The sequence below is a fragment of the Lontra canadensis genome, unplaced genomic scaffold (genome assembly GCF_010015895.1).
Source record: "Lontra canadensis isolate GAN:19392208 unplaced genomic scaffold, GSC_riverotter_1.0 scaffold3, whole genome shotgun sequence".
Lineage (NCBI taxonomy): Eukaryota > Metazoa > Chordata > Mammalia > Carnivora > Mustelidae > Lontra > Lontra canadensis.
In genome coordinates this window covers 43,135,568-43,153,250 of record NW_022630997.1, presented here as the reverse complement: position 1 = coordinate 43,153,250, position 17,683 = coordinate 43,135,568, and the positions used below count along the sequence as shown (strand labels likewise).

Sequence of the window (17,683 nt, the reverse complement as noted above, 5' to 3'; positions counted from 1 at the left end):
ATTTGCAGACTAATTCTAACTAGGCCAACTGCCTGCTAAGGTTAAACAAACAAACAAACACACACACACACCAGAAAAACAACCAACATTCTTCATAGGATTTAAGTAAAATCTGTAGTGTCAAAACATGATATTCTTGAAGAATTCTCTGCCTATACACCTGCTCTAAAAAACTACAAAAAGTTCTTCAGATGAGAAAAAACAAATACTGGAAGGAAACCTGGAAATTCAGGAACGAAGGAAGAGCAACAGAAACTGGCTTTTGTCATTTCTAAGAAGTTTGCTGTTATTCTTATCTTTGTTCCTTTGTAGCTAGTAGATGTCATTTTTCCTGAATGCGTGTTACTTGATGTGTGCTAGCATGGTGATGGGTTCTCCATTGTCTTGGGCCAACCACAATTTTCAGGAGAGACTATGTCTCTGGGTCTTGTACATGGGGACTTCTCATTAGCCCTGTCTCTCCTCAGATACAGACTTCTGGTAATCTGGGCTCCTGACAGTTTTCTGCCCCTCCCTCAGGGATTAAGGATTTATTTTTCTTTTCCCCTCCTCTAGATTCAATGGACTGTCACCTGAGGTTACAGGGTTTGCTATCCTTCCTCATTGGCTTAAGCCTTTTGTTATTTAGATCTGAAAGGAGCTTTTTGCTTTTCTCACCTGTGGTGGATGCTCCCCTATTATGGGAGAAAGCACTTTGTCTCCTGCCCTTTTGCCAATGTTAGAGGTAAACCTCTGGGTAAGATCTATTGAGAAGAGCCTGCAAGTGGGTGTAAACTCTTGTGTGTCTTATGGTTTCCAAAGATTCCATACTCTAGCACTACCTCAAACTTGATCTTTAGCAATGTATGAAAAATTCTAGCTGAATTTAGGTAATTACCCCAGAGAATGAAACCATGTTCACACACACAAAAAAACCTGTAAATTAATGTTCTTAGCAGCTCTATTCCTAAATAAATGAGCACATAAAAAGGTATTCAACATCATTAGCGATTAGCAAAATGCAAATTAAGACCACAATGAGATACTAATATATACCTATTTGGTTAAAAGAAAAATTGCTAACAATACTACCTGCAGGAAGAATGTAAAACAAGTGAAACTGTTATACATTGCTGGTGGGAATGCAAAATGGTACTTCCACTCTGGAAAGCAGGTTGACATTTTCTTGTAACATTTAACATATATTTACCATATAACCCAAAAATTCTACTCATAGGCATTTACCCTAGAGAAATGAAAACTTGTGCTCACATAAACCTGTATTTGAATTTTACATTTATTTTAATTGCCAAAATCTAGAAACAACTTGAGTATCTTTCAACAGCTGAATGGATAAACAAACCATGGCATAACAATACAATGGAATATAACTACATTTAAAAAGGAATGAACTCTTGATACATGCAACAACTTGGATGAATCTCAAAGGCATTATACTGGGAGAAGCCATTCTCAAAGATTACAAACGGTAAGATTCCATGTATATACATTCTTAAAAAGAAAAAACTTATCCATAGTGAACTTATCAGTAAGCTGTCAAGAAACAGAGGTGGAGGGTATGACTATAAAGAGACAGCATGAGGGCACCCGGGTGGCTCAGCTGGTTAAGCGACTGCCTTCAGCTCAGGATCCCGGAATGCCGGGATGGAGTCCTGCATCAGGCTCCCAGCTCCATGGGGAGTCTGCTTCTCCCTCTGACCTTCTCCCCTCTCATTCTCTTTCACACACTCACTCTCTCTCTCTCTCAAATAAATAAATTAAATATTTTTTTTAAAAAAGAGAGACAACATGAGTGGATTGAGAACTTTTCTGTATCCTATTGTGGTGGTAGTAAAATGAATCTGTATTATAAAAATTCATATATTAAATTTCACAGAACTGTACACCAAGAGAAAAAAAACCTTAATTTTACTATATGATAAATTTTAAAGCAGTTTTAAAGATATTTTTTAGTTTATTTTGTGGGGGGAGAGAGAACACACGTGCACGTGTGCAAGAGCTGGGAGGAAGGGCAGAGGGAGAGGAACATACTCCGTACTGAGCAGGACCACTCTATCCCAGGACCCTGAGATCACAACCTGAGTCTAAGCCAACAGCTGGTTACCCAACTGACTGTCACCCAGGTACCCCTTAAACCAGTTTTAAAAGCCAAGTTATATACTGTATGATTCCATTTGCATGACACTGTAAGAAAGGTAAAACACTAACAACAGGAAACAGATCACTGGCTGCCGGGTTGGAAGTTAGGTTGGAAGTTGGCTAAAGAGGAACATAAAACAATTTTGGGGGATGAAAGGAACTGCCCTATATTTTGATTATAGTGATAAATACATGACTAGGTTTACTGAAACTTCCAAGTATACAAAAAAAGGGTAAATTTTATTGTAAGTCAACTATACTTCAATAAATCTCAATATAGCTGTTTTTATAAAATACTTGTGGGACACACTATTTAAAAGGAAATACTTAGTGGGGTGTGTGTGTTGCTCAGTTGGTTAAGGGACCAACTCTTGATTTTGACTCAGGTCATGATCTCAGGGTCATGAGATCCAGCCCCACGTGAAGCTTCGCGCTCACCAGGAAGTCTGCTTGGGATTCTCTCCCTCACCCTCTTCCTTTGCCCATCCCCTTGCTCACACACACACTCTCTCTCTAAACTAAATAAATCTTTTAAAAAGGTACGTAGGGTGCATGGGTGGCTCATTCAGTTAAGTGTCTGCCTTCGGCTCACATCATGATCCCAAGGTTCTGGAATTGAGTCCCACATCAGACTGTCTGCTTCTCCCTCTCCTTCTGACTATCCCCCCAACTTGTGCTCTCTCTCCCACTCTCTCTCAAATAAAGAAATAAAATTTTAAAAAATAAAATTAAAATAGAAGAAAAACAAAAATATAAAGTACTAGGAATAAGTCTTAAAAAAGATGTGCAAAAACTGATAGAGAAAATATTAGACATAATTGAAAGACCTCCTTAAAGGAGACCTAAATAAATGTAAAATCATGTTAAAAAACTGAAAAACAAAATTTTGTAAAGATGGCAATTCTCCCCAAACTAAACTATACTCAATGCAATCCCAATGAAAATCTCAAAGGGACTTTAGTGGACCTTGACCAACTGACCCTAAAATGAATAAAGAAGTACAAAAGACCAAGAAAAACTAAGACATGCTGGTGGGTGGGGGGAGGGGAATGACACACCCAACTACAAGGCAGAAGAACCTACTCTAACATTAAAACTAATCACAAATCTTAGTATCTAAAACAATGTGATATTGCCAGAGAGGTACAAACAGAATAAAAGAAAAAAATTTAAAGCCTTAGGACTTCAAGCATGACAGAAGTACAATAACCAAATAAGCAAGACAAGGAAGACTTCCCAATAAATGGGCCTGGAACATTGAGTATACATTGAGAAAGAATTAGATGAATTCACAATACACAAGTTATCAGTTCTAAGTGGATTAAACACTCAGTATAAAAGGAAAAAATGTGGGCGCCTGGGTGGCTCAGTGGGTTAAAGCCTCTGCCTTCAGCTCGGGTCGTGGTCCCAGGGTCCTGGTCCCAGGGTTCTGGGATGGAGCCCTGCATCGGGCTCTCTGCTCAGCGGGGAGCCTGTTTCCTCCTCTCTCTGCCTGCTTCTCTGCCTACTTGTGATCTTAGTCTGTCAAATAAATAAAATTTAAAAAAAAAAAAGGAAAAAATATGAAGTTTCTAGCTGATGATATAAGAGAACATCTCTATGACATTACAGTAGGGGAAAAAACTTAAAACAATACAAAAAATAGAAAAGAGATAAGGCGTATTAAAAGCAACCATAAAAACAACACACAAGGCATCATAAGGTACCATAAAAAAAGAATATAAAAGACAACATAAAAAACACTATTAAGTCCAGAGAGGGACAAAACAGTTGGTACACATAAAACCATCAAAAGACTAACAACCGAACTTCATTAATAGTTCCAAAAAAGAAAAAAAAAATTGAGGGACATCTGGCTGGCTCAGCCGAAAGAGCTTGTGACTCTTGATCTGGAGGTCATGAGTTCAAGCCCCACAATGAATACAGAGACTACTAAAAAACAAATAAACTTAGAAGAAAAAAAGAGAATCACAAAATTAATTTAGGAAAATTTGCATCCCTCCAAAAATGCTTTACAACTAACAAATGGTAAGTCTCACAAATGTAATGTTAGTAAGCAAATCATGAAGTATATATATAGTTAGATTTCAACTACACATGACCCCAAAAAAGGCAAAACTAATAAGGTGATTAGTGATACACATATATCAGGATTATCACTTAATCATGGGTAGTGAACTGTCTCCTGAAGAGGGTTCTGATTAGGAAAAAGCAGATAGGTGACTTCTGGGTGATGGGGATGTTTTTTGCTTGAGTGATGGCTACCTACATGGTTCAGTCTTATAATTATTCTTTAAAGTATATATATATATATATATGTTTCAAATATCTATATGTAATATAGATGATATAAAATTATTTTTCAGTGACATGCAACCATTCAAAAACCTGTTATTAGGTCAAGATAATCTAATCATACAAAAGCATAAACCTAAATGGTTTATTGAAACCATGTCCCTATTTGTAATCTGCTAATTAGCTAATTCATTCATTGCTAAATCTCTTTGCTTTGTCCATAAAGCTTTAACATGGGAATGTATCATAAAAGTACCAGCTGACTAAGCCTAACTCTACAAAAGTCAGAGACTGACTGAAGAGCAAATTTTTTTAAATATGGAAAATATAAAACTTTGATCAACAATACTGCATTATAAACACCACAGAACACAGAGTTCAGATACTTTACAGGCTTCCCCATTAAATTAAAAGCTCTAAATCCTACTGTGATATAAAAATGATATGTGAAGAACAAAGGAATCAATATTTAATAACCATGTTACCTTGCATTTGCAGAGAACTCTATAAGTGCCCCAATGAATATTCTCTCATCTGGACTATATTTGATTTTCAGATATGGAAAATGGGGCACCAGGATTAAAATGAACAATAATTCCATGTCAGAACTCCACTGTGGGTCCGTGATATGTTACTCAGAGTCCCATTCAACAGCAAAGAATTCATCAGTGCTACGGACCAATGTGTAAAAATAATATATATTTTTGCCAAAGGAAGTCTGTTTCTACATAAATAACAATTTCAGTGGGATTTTTTTTTAGTCTTCACAGCAACAGACATCTTTATAGATATTCCTTTATAACAATGTCTGTATTTATGTTCTCTCTAGAAATGAACCTGCCAGGCTGACAGCAATATCAGATATTTCACTGCATATTGTCCTGCCTTTTTTACCTTTACTCAAATTTCTATTTCCCCAGGTACTTCTTTTTTTTCCAAAGATTTTCCCTTGCTTACTTGAGATGTTATTTTCAACTTTAGGATTTAATTAAAGCAAAATCAGATTGTAAATTAAAGCTTTACTGAACATATAGGTAAGTTTGTATTGTTGTTGTGTATTTTGTTTTGTTCTCTTTTCTTTTTATAAGCTGAGGACCGGAAAGTTGTGTCAAGGTAATCTTCTAGATACTAGAATTTACTAACTTGACCTCTTACTGGCCATTAATTTGTCAGTCAGATTTGTGTTTGTTACACTTCCATAAAACAGGGATAATAACACTCACTGCAAATGAATGTAAGGAGGATTAAATGAGAAAAACATTTGTATAAAGTTGAGCACAGTGTCTAACACAGTAAATTATGAACAAATATTTGTTTGGAAGTTAATTAACAGGTGCAGCGGATGGTGATAATTCAAATAAAAACTGTATTATGTAACATAAACTTCACTAAAATATCATATAAATACATTACACCTAAATACCTTCCTTTTAATGCAAACAATTAAAATGCACAGTAAGACTCTAACCATAAACCTTGCTATTCTAATCAAGGAAATGAACAGAAAAAGCAAGTATTAGAGAAACTGAAATCTTCATACACCATTGATGGGAATGTAAATGGTGCGGCTGCTATGGAAAATAGTACGGCAGGTCCTCAAAAACTTAAACACAGAATTACCATATGATCCAGCAATTCTACTTTGAAGAATATATCCAAAGGAACTGAAAGCCAGAGACTTTGAACAGCTATTTGTACACCCATACTCATAGCAGCATTATTCACAATAACCAAAAAGTGCCCTTCAACAGATGAATGGATAAACAAAAAATGGTTGATACATACAATGGGATATTATTCAGCCATTAAAAGGTGGGAAATTCTGACAAACTATACAACATGGATGAATCTTAAGAACACTATGCTAAATTTAAAAAGTCAGTTTCAGGGGCGCCTGGGTGGCTCAGTGGGTTAAGCCGCTGCCTTTGGCTCAGGTCGTGATCTCAGGGTCCTGGGATCGAGTACCACATCAGGCTCTCTGCTCAGCGGGAAGCCTGCTTCCCTTCCTCTCTCTCTGCCTGCCTCTCTGCCTACTTGTGATCTCTGTCAAATAAATAAATAAAATCTTTAAAAAATAAAAATAAAAAAAATAAAAAGTCGTTTCAACAAAATAAACACTGTATGATTCCACTTATATGAGGTACCTATAGTAGTCAAAATCACAGAGGCAGAAAGCAGAATCATGGTTATCAGGGGCTGGGGCAAAGTGGTAATAGACAGTTACTACTTAATAGATATATTTAATATATGTTTGCAAGTTTCTGGAGATGGATGTTGGTGATGGTATCACAAGAATCTGAATGTACGTAATACCACCGAATTGTACACTTAAAAATGGTTAAGATGGTTAATTTCACATTGTGTGTGTTCTACCACAATAAAAACAATTTTTTAAAAAAGGAAGGAAATTCTGATACATCCTACAAAAGGGATCAATCTTTTTCTTTTTTTTTGAATGTTAACAGCAGCAAAAGGGATCAATCTTTAAAAACATTATGTTAAGTGAAATAAGCCAGTCACAAAAATAATAATAATAATAATAATAATAATGTAAGATTCAATTCATATGAGGAACCTACAGTAGTAAAATTCATAGAAATGGAAAGTAGACTGAAGATGTCAGCGATCAGGGAGAAGAATAAAAGGAGAGTTACCATCTCCTGGGTATAGTGTTCTGTTTGGGAAGAAGAAAAAGGTCTAGAAATGACTGGTGGTAACTGCTGCACAACAATGCATATACACTTAATGCCTCCCAACAGTACACCTAAAAATGATTAAAATGGTACATTTTTTAAAACTGTTATAAAATACCCATAAAATTTAACATTTTATCAACTTTTTAGTATACAATTTAATTACTTTAAGTATATCCACCACATCATGCAATCACAACACAACCCTAATTTTCAGAGAACAGGGCAACTACATTACATCATTTCTCAAATTCTGGATTTATCTAGTTGCTTCCTCCTAGTATGGTTTACACGTTTCTCCAGTCCCTTTATTTCCTATATTCTTAAATTACATCTAAAAGCATGATTAGAGGGGCACCTGGGTGGTGCAGTCAGTTAAGAGTCTGACTCCTGGTTTCAGCTCAGGTCGTGATCTCAGGGTCATGAGACTGAGCCCTGTGTAAAGCTCCACACTCAGCACAGAGTCTGCTGGAGATTTTCTCTCTCCCTCTCCCTCTGCTCCTCTACCCACTTGCTCCCTTGTTCTCTCAAGAATAAATCTTTAAAAAAAAATAAAAGCATGATTAATGTCAAATTAAGTACTTTTAGCAAGAATTCTTCATAGGTTATTTTGTATATTTATGAACTTTGGCATAAATTTTCTCCCCCAATGTCTAATTTGCCACTAATACCATCTAGCATATCTTTCATCTCAGAAAATTTATAGTTTCCATCTCTGAAAGTTTCATTTTGGTCTTTTTCTTTTTTTTCTTTTTAATTAATAAATTTTATTTTTTAAAAAGATTTTATTTATTTGAGAGAGAGAGAGCATGAGCATGGGGAGAGATGCAGGGTTCAATCCCAGGATCCTGGGATCATGACCCAAGCCATAGCCAGATGCTTAATCAAATGAGCCACCCAGGCACCCCAATAAAATTTTTAGAGCATTTCTAGGTTCACAGCAAAATTGAGTGGAAGGTACAAGGAGTTTCCCGCTTACTGCCTATCCCTGCACATGCACAACCACGCCCACTTCATTTTGGTCTTTTTCTCATCTTCCATGTTTCTATTTAACATATTCAGTTTTTCCGGGGGCACCGGGGTGGCTCAATTAGTTAAGTGTCTGACTCTTAATTTTAGCTCAGGTTATAATCTAATAAGGGTCCTAAGATCAAGCCCCAAGTAAGGCCCTGTGGTGAGCAGCGAGCCTGCTTGAGATTCTCTCTCTCTCCCTCTGTCCCTCCCCCTCCCCCTGCTTGTACACTTTCTCAGGAAAAAAAAAAAAAAAAGTTTTTTCAATCTTTCTTCTAGTTTCTTAAGCATATGAAATACAATTATAAAAACTGTTTTAATATCCCTCTCTACTAATTCTATCACCTGTCACTTGTTTGGTTTTGACTGACTTTTTTTTTTATCATAGGTCAGTCATATTTGCTCCTCCTTTTCATGTCTAGTATTTCTGATTGCATGCCAGACACTGTAAATTCTACCTTTTTGGGTGTTGGTTATTTTTGTATTCCTATATATATTCTTGAGCTTAGTTCTGGGACATAATTAAGTTTCTTGGGAACAGTTTGACCCTTTCAGGTCTTGCTTTTAAGCTTTCTAGGTTGGACTAGGACACCCAATTTTATCCCACTACTAAGATAAACCCTCCTGAGTAGTCTACATGATGACCTGTTAAGACATTTTCCACTCAGGCTGGTGGGAAAAAACACTATTTCTGCCTTTGCAAAAACTCTGAGAACTGTTCTATTTTCTTTTTAGGTGATTCTTTACCTAACTTCAGTAGTTTCCTCACATGTATGCACTGATCAGTTTTCTGCTGAATACTTGAGTGGAAGATTCCTTTTAACTTTCTCATCTCTAGTATTCTGCCCCACAAACTCCCCCTGCCTTGACCTCCCCCAGACTGACTCAATTCAAGAAGACCATTGTGCCCTCTGCATGGAATCTCCCTCCCTGCTCTACAGCTGGGAAATTTTCCAGGCAACAAAACAGAGCAGTCACGGAGCTTACCTCATTTGTTTCCCATCTCTCAGGGATCATTTTCCTTTGCTGTACAATGTCCAAAATCTAGGAAACCACTATTTTGTGTCTTTTTGTCTGCCTTTTAAGCTGTTTAAGGCAGGAGGGTAAATATGGTACCTGTTATTCCTTCTTCACCAGAAATGGCTATTAATTTTTCTGTCCCTTTCATTCTTATGTCTTTGTGAATTATTTTTAAGCAACTTTCAGGCATTCTATCATTTCACTGCTATATATTTTAGTATGTCTCCAAAAACATGAACTTTTCCTTCCACACAATCATGTCACTTTTACACTTAACAAATTTCACTTTAATTCTTTGGTATGTTCTAATACCTAGTCTCTATTCCAATTTCTCCAACTTCCTCAAAAAGTAGTTTTCTTTTAAACATCTGATTGTTCAAAACTCTAATGCTAGCATTTAATGAACACTACTCTGTGAGGGGTACTATGTTAAATGCCTAATATCTGTTACCTTATTTAATCCTCTATAACCCTTGTAGTAAATATTATTACTCCTATTTCACCAAGGATACCATAGCTCAATGCTTTTAAGAAATCTGCCTACAGTCAAAGCCAACAGATGACAGAGGAAAGCTTCTCTAGTCCCAAAGCCATTGTTCTTAACCATTATGATTCACTGTCATCTCGGGAATTAGTAGGACAGAAAGTCAGACGTTATTAATGCTGAAGTTAAAATCAAATTCTGAAATTACTTAATTTAAATACTATCACAGATCCAAGACCTGAAAAAATGAGCAATGCTGCTTTATTTGAAGTGTACTATAATAAAATTCACTTGATAATTTTTTAAAAATACAACTTTCAAATCTAAAATCAAGTTTAATTTGAATAAAGAATATGATTGAAATGAATATTAACTATCATCTCAAACTAGAGAATGTAGGTTCAAGTGTATGTTCTACAACAGCTCTGTCAAACAGAGTATGTTGCAATGATAGAAATGTTTTATATCTATGGTTCAACACAGTAAGCACCAGCCACATGTGGCTACTGACCATCTGAAATGTGTCTACTGAAACCAATAAAGTGATTTTTCAACCTGAGTCTTAATTAGCATAAATCTAAGCTGTAATTATCAATTCATCTGTCTGTCTCTGCCACTAGACTGAGCTCCTTAATGAATGGAATGTTTGTCCTGTCTCTCTCTCCAGTGCATTGGTATATATTAGAAAAACACATTTACTGATGTGTGGTAGAAGGTGTGGATAGAATTTACTAGATGTGTCCAAATAAGTTTTCTAAATGCATCAGGCTGATACAGGTTACAATGTACAGACTTAATCTACTGGATTATATCTATTCTGATTTTAAAGCGGATGAAATATCTTACTCATATATTCACCAAACATGTTCTGAACTATATAGACTACAGGCACTCCGTTGCATGTTCAGGATATTTTGATGAATAAGACTTGTTTGTGGCATCAAGAATCACTCCACCTCACAGAAAATAAATGCAACTGTTCCAGAAAATAAGAAAATTTTTAAAAGGTAAAAAATTATTATGGGAACCACCCCAAAAAATAACCACTTGAAGGCAGAGGAAAGTTTTACAAATTGAAGAACAACTCAATCTAGTTTAAAGATGAACAGCAGCGGGCGCCTGGGTGGCTCAGCTGGTTAAGCAACTGCCTTCGGCTCAGGTCATGGTCCCAGAGTCCTGAGATCGAGTCCCACATCGGGCTCCCAGCTCTTTGGGGAGCCTGCTTCTCCCTTCTCATGCTCTCTCTCACTCTGTCTCTCTCTCTCAAAATAAATAAATAAAAATCTTAAAAAAAAAAAAAAAAGATGAACAGCAGCTCACCAGCTGAAAGATGGCAGGATGCTGTTGAGGCATTCCACACACAACAAACAGCCTATGCAAAGGCAAAAAAAAAAAAAACCCACAAAAGGGCATGGCTTGTTGGGAGGAGCAAAAAGTAGTTAGTTCACTATCACTAGAACATGAGGGAAGCCATGGTAGAGTCATAAGAACTAAACTAGAAAGATACACAGATGGTCCACAAATTATGATGGTGTGACTTAGGATTTTTCAACATTACAATGGTGTAAAAGTAATACACATTCAGCAGACATCGTACTTCTAATTTTGAATTGTGACCTTTTCCCAGGCTAATGATACACAGTACAATACTTTCTCCTGATGCTAGGCAGTGGCAGCAACCGCAGCTCCCAGTCAGCCATGCGACATGAGGATAAACAACCAGCACTTACAACCATTCTGGACCCTTAAAACCATTCTCTCACTTTCAGGATTCAGTAAGTTACATGAGATATTCAACACTTCATTATAAAACAGGCTTTGTGTTAGATGGTTTTGCCCAGTGCATGCTAAAGTAAGTGTTCCAAGCATGTTTAAGGTAGGCTAGGCTAAGCTATGATATTCAGTAGGTTAGGCGTATTGAATGCATTTTTCACTTGTGGTTTTTTCAATTTACAATGGCCTTATCAAACATATACCCATTATAAGTCAAGGAAGATCTGGATTAAAGCAAATTCTAATGCTCTTTATGTGCCATGTTACAGAATGCTCACTTAATCCTAACAGGACAGTAAAGTACTGATGTTTATTTTTTTAAAAAAGGAAAAAAATAGCAGGCAGATTTAATTCCATTACTCAATGAACAAACTTCAAAAAGCAAAAGCAAAATTATAAGCAGCGGTTATAAGAGATACCAAGTCCTGTTCAGCTCTGACCAAGCAAGGTATTAGGATAGGCCCTTTAAGTTTTGTTGTTTTTTTTTTTAAGATTTTATTTATTTATTTGACAGAGAGACACAGCGAGAAAGGGAACACAGGCAGGGGGAGTGGGAGAGGAAGAAGCAGACTTCCCACCAAGCAGGGACCCCAATGCGGGACTCATTCCCAGGACCTTGGGATCATGACTTGAGCCAAAGGCAGACGCTTAACAACTGAGCCATGCAGGCACCCTAGCACTTAGTTTTAAATGACCAACATTAAACCACCTTGAAGAGAAATGTAAACATTATTTGTATACCTGACATTAATTATGGGAATATACTTCTCCAAGACTACACTAAAGTTTCAATTTTCTCATAGTGAGTAAAACCTACCTTGAACTTATTAGCAGCCTAGGAAATGTTTACAATTTGCAAAAAACTAATTCTTAGTTGGGGGGGAAGAAGATTAATCCATTTCTACCTATTTATTTTCTCAGGGCTAAAGAGGGTAAAATAGAGCTAAATAGAACTAAAATAGGGCTAAAACACCTCTCCTTCCAATATGGCAATTACCAACTTCCCAATGCCAGATCATTAACTATATTTAATGTCTATCACTTCTCACAGTTATTCAATTTCACAGTTGCTTTTTTTGTTTTTTCAAGTAACATTCCAAACTGCTACCTATCTCTTCTACCTGCAGGTGCCCGATGTAACATGTTCTTAAAGCATTACTTCACAGAAGTATCTCCCTGAACTTATCTTTAAAAATAAAAACAAATCCATTTTTATTATTTCTGCCTACTACCACAAGTCATCATAAATTCTGGTCTGAACACCCAAGGTACTCAGCACCTAACTCCCCTTGTATAGTCAAGGAATATGAGACCTTCTACTTAATATTAAGCTTTTCTGAGCATTTGTGCAAAAATCTCTCAATACATTCCTCCAGACTAATAGTCGTCACACTTGGGCCAGGCAACCTTCAAATACTTGGGCAGTCCACTAATAATTAAGTAATTTAAACAAAGTTTTCTAGTTAATTGCTACATGTGCAACATGGTATTAAAAATCTGCTAAAATTGTGGCTTAGTTAAGTGACCAACTCTTTTTCTTTTTCTTTTTCTTTTTTTTTAAGATTTATTTATTTATTTGACAGAGAGAGAGAGAGAGATCACAAGCAGGCAGAGAGGCAGGCAGAGAGAGAGAGAGGAGGAAGCAGGCTCCCTGCCAAGCAGAGAGCCCGATGCAGGACTCACTCGATCCCAGGACCCTGAGATCATGACCTGAGCGGAAGGCAGAGGCTTAACCCACTGAGCCACCAAGGGGCCCAAGTGACCGACTCTTGATCTCAACTCAGGTCTTGAGCTCAGGATTTTGAGTTCAAATCCCACAGTGGGCTCCGTGCTGGGGGTGGTGAAGCCTGCTTAAAAAACAAAAACAAAAACACAACCCCTGCTAAAATAAAAACAAATCTGAAGAAAGAACAATCTGATTAATTCCTTAACACCTATATATACATTTAAATTCTTGGGGCTAAACATTCTGAAACTGGGGAGATAAAATCTTTTTAGACACTATTTCTTGTTGTTGTTATTCTTAACAATTACATTCAGTAAGAACCTACTATATCCTAGGCACTTGGCATACATTAACTTACTCCTCACAAGACCCCTATGAGATAAGTATTATTATTTCTATTTTGCAGATGGAATAAACTCAAATTCTGAGAGATTAAATAACTTGCTCAACATTAAGAAGTGATGGAATTGGGTTTGAGAATATAAATCTGTCTAAACTAAAGTTTGTGTTAGCAATTAAGTTCAAATGTCCACTGAATTGAACTACTAACATTTCTTTTAAACAAAATCAAGGCAGTGGAGTAAACAATGTTACTTCAATTATATTTTCTCTTAAAATGTAATGAACCATCAGAATAATCCATAAAGATACAAAAGCAGGCATTAATGTCGACTATAGTTTTAAAGTTAATACCCAATGACATCAAGTTGTGACAATTAGCGTGATTTATTTTTCATAAAACACTCAAAATGAAGTGGTTTTCTATACAAACAGATTTTTTAAATACATAATAATTAAAAGAATCAAGCATTCAACCATAGTAACTACGTATACTTAAATTACTCAGAACATTTTTATTTACTATTTATAAACTGCAATTTGTTAATCAAGTTTATCCACAGTAATAAAAATATTTATCAATAAATGATTTTAACAAACGGGCTAAATACACAATATATTTAAAGTTAAAAAAGCCAAATACTCCAGAGCACAGGTACTAAACATATAACAAATACATGCTACTTGAAGAGTTTAAATTTCCAAGTTCCATTAGTTAATAGACATTTTTAAAAACAGACATTAAAAAAAAAAACCTCAAACTGTAAAATGCAATTAATTTATATTGGAAAAGGAAAGCAAGTTCTCTAAATTAAAAAAAATACACGTAAAATTGTATCAGTGAACATATGTTGTTTTTGTCTGTCCAGCAACCTTTCCCTCCTCTCCAGGAAATGACACCTCAGTTTTCGTAAAGAGGAACCATACTTCAGTTGCCTACTCTTTTTTTTTTTTTTTTTTTTTTAAGTAAACTCTATACCCAACATGGGTTCAAACTCACAACCACAACGAGATCGGGATGCTTTACCGATTGAGTCTGCCAAGCACCCTGATGTTGCTTACTCTTAATTCATGTGGTTTAAAACTGTATGAAAAAAAAATAAAATAAAACTGTATGCTTCTATCACACCATGGTGAGAACAAGAGCCAATCCTAACCACACAAAGCATTCCATCACATAACACTGCTTCTAGGATGGGCAATGACACACAGTCAGGTTAATGAAATTCCTGTAGTAGTCTCTTGGAATCAAAGAGAAAGGGATGTTCTCTCTCTTTTGGAGTTTCGAAGGTTGTAGCAGGTAAGTCTGGTGCTATTAGTATCATCTCTCCCAAGGAGTTTGATTCCCAAATATCCAAAGGGGACTAGTGGTTACCTGCTGGTAGGGGAAAAGATAAACTAGGATTTTGACTTTCAGTGTTATATTTTCCATAATGTTTCCATTTTTCAAAAACAGGCACAAACATTCTTATAATAGGAAATATATTTAAAAATACTGCCCCTGTGTTTTCTTCTTAGATATGCTCAGATACCAGTATTTAATGTCTTAAAAGCATTAACAATTTTATCATAATTTTCAAAGTGTAGAGGAAATCTATTAAAAGAATAGATTTTTCAGTTGGCACAAAACCAAGCTATTTTTGTTTTGAGTGTGTTGGGGGGGGTAGTTGCAAGTCAAACTTAAAAAAAAAAAATTGGTTCTCTTAAAAAAATGGTTCTTGGGGCACCTGGGTGGCTCAGTGGGTTAAAGCCTCTGCCTTCGGCTCGGGTTGTGGTCCCAGGGTCCTAGGATTGAGCCCGCATCAGGCTCTCTGCTCAGTGGGGAACCTGCTTCTCTTCCTCTCTCCGCCTGCCTCTCTGCCTACTTGTGATCTCTGTCTGTCAAATAAATAAATAAAATCTTCCAAAAAAAAATGGTTCTATTTTTAAAAGGAATATATTAAACAATTCTATATGGGAAGAAATTGGTTAACATCCAGCAAGTGTTACAGCCACTATAAAAATTACTCACTAAAACTAAAGATTAAAAGTGACAAAATTAGGAGAAGGGGTCTGGGTGGCTCAGTCAGTTAGGCTCCTGACTCTTAAGCTCAGCTTAGGCCTTGATCTCAGGGTCATGAGTTCAAGCCCTGAGCTGGGCTCCACACTGATTAGGGAGCCTACAGAAGGAAGGAAGGAAGGAAGGAAGGAGACCAAATTAGGCTTAATAACTTTATCAATTACTTTAGTCCTATAATTCTAAAAAATATAAAACCTGAAAGGTCAGTGAAATATTTTAGTTATAATTATTTTACATAATATTGCACTATGGGAGAAGTTATATACCATTGTTTCTTCTGAAATATAGGAAAGTCAGTCTCTGGGAATGTAAAAGGTCTACTGAATATAGTAAATAGTCTATATATTATAAAGGAAAATAGCAATACATGCTTTTGTTCTCTTGCTTTTGTTAGCTTCTATCACTCTTTCCCTTTCTTCCCAAGCTCAGAACCCACTCCTGAATCTTCTCTTTTTGTTAGTATTACTCTGTCTTATAATCTTCAGTAAGGACACTTAAAAGACGCCAATGACACTTTCTTGACATAATTAGACGGCCAGGGTGATGTTCTTTTTTTTTCTTCAAATTTTAAATTAAATTCTAATTAGTTAACATATAATATAGTATTGGTTTCAGGAGTAGAATTCAGATTTATCGCTTACATACAATACCCAGTCCTCATCGTTACCAGTAGCTCATCTAGCCCATTCCCCACCCACTTCCCCAACACTCAGTTGGTTCTTTAAGAGTAAGAGTGAAGTTCTTAAGTTGAAGAGATAATCACCTATCAAGGGTGAGTACAGAGAACAGCTGGAGGCCAGAGGCATCTTCCTACAAATGAGTGGCAAGTTCTAAAAAGTTTTTAAGATAAGGTGATACTCAACCAGCTCATTACTTTGTCCAACACCACAAAGACAGCATGTTCCTCATCCTGGGCAATACCTATGTCTCAAGATGGAGATGTTTTATTAATTGGTCATATGGTTTAACTTAACTCTAAACTTTAACCCTCCCACATCTATCAAACCCCAAATTGGTTTACTTTGTCTGCAAACTCTTTTCTTCTACTGCTAGGTCACTTGCACACATGACTCAAGGAATGCTTTAACATGAACAAAGGTATATCCAAACCACCTTAGAAACTGAAATAAACACGTTTATAAAATTAACAAAGAAAACAGATCTTTCCAGATACAACAGGGGGAATACTTTAGTCCCTTAGCCACAAAACGGGTATTCTGCTTATGTTTATAAATACCTACTCTTAAGGCATCTGAAAGGGAAGAAAAAGAAATAAACCCTAAGGTTGCAGAGACAGCAACTTAAGAACAGCCCATTTTAAACTCTTCTCTCAACATTCACACAGAGCAACACTCGGTTCATTCTCAAACATCCTACGGTGGGCCAGGATGGGATAGTGAAGGAAACTCGAGCGAGACTGAGAACGAAAGACACTGGAAAAGATAAAAACTGAACAGTCCAAGAAGGCTGCACTTTGTTTTGCTCCTTCGGGTTCCCAGTGATTTTCTACTTCTTTTTTTTTTCCGATTTAATGATTAACATTTCTACCCATCAGAGCACTTCTACCCAACACCCACTTCCATCCACATCCACAAATCCCAGCGGAACCAGTCTAGTCCACCCGTGCGTCTTCTGGTTGCCCCAGAAGCGAGAGACGACGGCGCCCAAGTGAACCCTGCGGTTGGGAGCTTGGCACTGAGATCTCCCGGGACAGCGAAAAGGGACGAGGTGAGGTGAAGGAAAGCGGAGGACGGGAAGCAGACACGACTAAGGACTCTTCTCAGGCCCCTGAGCTGAGCGTGTGAGCTATGCCGTCAGACCCGAAAAGTCGCCTCAGCCCAGAGCTGGCAAACGGTCGGCGCGGGAGGTCAGATCCCTTAAGCTGCTTCGCCCTGACTTCCCTTTCGCCTTGCCTAAAAGGCTGTACCTTCACACCCTTCAGAGTTCAGGACTCACCTGTCCGCAGCAGGGTTGCCAACGTTCTCGGGTCAAAGCAGCCCGCCTCTGACAATCATAGAGATGAAAAACCAGCGGAGAAAAACCTCCACCTCCACCGCCCTCCCTCACGTGACTCTCCAGGCCGCTGGGCCTGTTGGGATAGTGGCGAAATACGTGTGGGAGGGGCACGGAGAACCCGCCCCCCC

At 37.0% G+C, this 17,683-nt stretch overlaps 1 protein-coding gene across 4 annotated transcripts in view; it reads right to left on the bottom strand.

Moving 5' to 3' along the window:
• Nucleotides 1–17,624, bottom strand: part of MICU1 (mitochondrial calcium uptake 1) — a 235,625-nt gene extending 218,001 nt beyond the window's left edge. For all 4 annotated transcript variants that reach the window (XM_032840752.1, XM_032840762.1, XM_032840772.1 and 1 more), the window contains exon 1: nt 17,496–17,624. The gene's annotated coding sequence lies outside the window, so the exon portion shown is untranslated. The remainder of the gene's footprint in view (nt 1–17,495) is intronic.
• Between the last annotated feature and the right edge of the window lie 59 nt (nt 17,625–17,683).